Raw genomic sequence first — 3,298 nt, 5'->3', positions numbered from 1 at the left:
GAATACATTGCATGCATTTTATATGTGTTCAAAAGTTGTTCTATGGTCATCCTGAATACATTGCATGCATTTTATATGTGTTCTGAAGTTGTTCTATGGTCATCCTGAATACATTGCATGCATTTTATATGTGTTCTGAAGTTGTTCGATGGTCATCCTGAATACATTGCATGCATTTTATTTGTGTTCTGAAGTTGTTCTATGGTCATACTGAATACATTGCATGCATTTTATATGTGTTCTGAAGTTGTTCTATGGTCATCCTGAATACATTGCATGCATTTTATATGTGTTCTGAAGTTGTTCGATGGTCATCCTGAATACATTGCATGCATTTTATATGTGTTCTGAAGTTGTTCGATGGTCATCCTGAATACATTGCATGCATTTTATATGTGTTCTGAAGTTGTTCGATGGTCATCCTGAATACATTGCATGCATTTTATATGTGTTCTGAAGTTGTTCGATGGTCATACTGAATACATTGCATGCATTTTATATGTGTTCTGAAGTTGTTCGATGGTCATCCTGAATACATTGCATGCATTTTATTTGCGTTCTGAAGTTGTTCGATGGTCATCCTGAATACATTGCATGCAATTGATATGTGTTCTGAAGTTGTTCGTATGGTCATCCTGAATACATTGCATGCAATTGATATGTGTTCTGAAGTTGTTCGATGGTTATCCTGTATACATTGCATGCATTTTATATGTGTTCTGAAGTTGTTCGATGGTCATCCTGAATACATTGCATGCATTTTATATGTGTTCTGAAGTTGTTCGATGGTCATCCTGAATACATTGCATGCAATTGATATGTGTTCTGAAGCTGTTCGATGGTCATCCTGAATACATTGCATGCATTTTATATGTGTTCTGAAGTTGTTCGATGGTCATCCTGAATACATTGTATGCAATTGATATGTGTTCTGAAGTTGTTCGATGGTCATCCTGAATACATTGCATGCAATTGATATGTGTTCTGAAGTTGTTCGATGGTCATCCTGAATACATTGCATGCATTTTATTTGCGTTCTGAAGTTGTTCGATGGTCATCCTGAATACATTGTATGCAATTGATATGTGTTCTGAAGTTGTTGTATGGTCATCCTGAATACATTGCATGCAATTGATATGTGTTCTGAAGTTGTTCGATGGTCATCCTGAATACATTGCATGCAATTGATATGTGTTCTGAAGTTGTTCGATGGTTATCCTGAATACATTGCATGCATTTTATATGTGTTCTGAAGTTGTTCGATGGTCATCCTGAATACATTGCATGCATTTTATATGTGTTCTGAAGTTGTTCGATGGTCATCCTGAATACATTGCATGCATTTTATTTGCGTTCTGAAGTTGTTCGATGGTCATCCTGAATACATTACATGCATTTTATATGTGTTCTGAAGTTGTTGTATGGTCATCCTGAATACATTGCATGCAATTGATATGTGTTCTGAAGTTGTTCGATGGTCATCCTGAATAGATTGCATGCAATTTATGTGTGTTCTGAAGTTGTTCGATGGTCATCCTGAATACATTGCATGCATTTTATATGTGTTCTGAAGTTGTTCGATGGTCATCCTGAATACATTGCATGCATTTTATTTGCGTTCTGAAGTTGTTCGATGGTCATCCTGAATACATTGCATGCATTTTATATGTGTTCTGAAGTTGTTCGATGGTCATCCTGAATACATTGCATGCATTTTATTTGTGTTCTGAAGTTGTTCTATGCTCATACTGAAAACATTGTATGCATTTTATATGTGTTCTGAAGTTGTTCTATGGTCATACTGAATACATTGCATGCATTTTATATGTGTTCTGAAGTTGTTCTATGGTCATCCTGAATACATTGCATGCATTTTATATGTGTTCTGAAGTTGTTCGATGGTCATCCTGAATACATTGCATGCATTTTATATGTGTTCTGAAGTTGTTCGATGGTCATCCTGAATACATTGCATGCATTTTATATGTGTTCTGAAGTTGTTCGATGGTCATCCTGAATACATTGCATGCATTTTATATGTGTTCTGAAGTTGTTCGATGTTCATCCTGAATACATTGCATGCATTTTATATGTGTTCTGAAGTTGTTCGATGGTCATACTGAATACATTGCATGCATTTTATATGTGTTCTGAAGTTGTTCGATGGTCATCCTGAATACATTGCATGCAATTGATATGTGTTCTGAAGTTGTTCGATGGTCATACTGAATACATTGCATGCATTTTATATGTGTTCTGAAGTTGTTCTATGGTCATCCTGAATACATTGCATGCATTTTATTTGCGTTCTGAAGTTGTTCGATGGTCATACTGAATACATTGCATGCATTTTATATGTGTTCTGAAGTTGTTCGATGGTCATCCTGAATACATTGCATGCAATTGATATGTGTTCTGAAGTTGTTCGATGGTCATCCTGAATACATTGCATGCATTTTATATGTGTTCTAAAGTTGTTCGATGGTCATCCTGAATACATTGCATGCATTTTATATGTGTTCTGAAGTTGTTCTATGGTCATCCTGAATACATTGCATGCATTTTATATGTGTTCTGAAGTTGTTCTATGGTCATACTGAATACATTGCATGCATTTTATATGTGTTCTGAAGTTGATCGATGGTCATCCTGAATACATTGCATGCATTTTATATGTGTTCTGAAGTTGTTCGATGGTCTTCCTGAATACATTGCATGCAATTGATATGTGTTCTGAAGTTGTTCTATGGTCATCCTGAATACATTGCATGCAATTGATATGTGTTCTGAAGTTGTTCTATGGTCATCCTGAATACATTGCATGCATTTTATATGTGTTCTGAAGTTGTTCGATGGTCATCCTGAATACATTGCATGCATTTTATATGTGTTCTGAAGTTGTTCGATGGTCATCCTGAATACATTGCATGCATTTTATATGTGTTCTGAAGTTGTTCGATGGTCATACTGAATACATTGCATGCATTTTATATGTGTTCTGAAGTTGTTCGATGGTCATCCTGAATACATTGCATGCATTTTATTTGCGTTCTGAAGTTGTTCGATGGTCATCCTGAATACATTGCATGCAATTGATATGTGTTCTGAAGTTGTTCTATGGTCATCCTGAATACATTGCATGCAATTGATATGTGTTCTGAAGTTGTTCGATGGTCATCCTGAATACATTGCATGCAATTTATATGTGTTCTGAAGTTGTTCGATGGTCATCCTGAATACATTGCATGCATTTTATATGTGTTCTGAAGTTGTTCGATGGTCATCCTGAATACATTGC

This window comes from Anopheles arabiensis, unplaced genomic scaffold (assembly GCF_016920715.1).
Source record: "Anopheles arabiensis isolate DONGOLA unplaced genomic scaffold, AaraD3 Autosomal_pericentromeric_contig0001, whole genome shotgun sequence".
NCBI classification, from domain to species: Eukaryota; Metazoa; Arthropoda; class Insecta; order Diptera; family Culicidae; genus Anopheles; species Anopheles arabiensis.
This window is presented reverse-complemented; position numbering follows the sequence as displayed.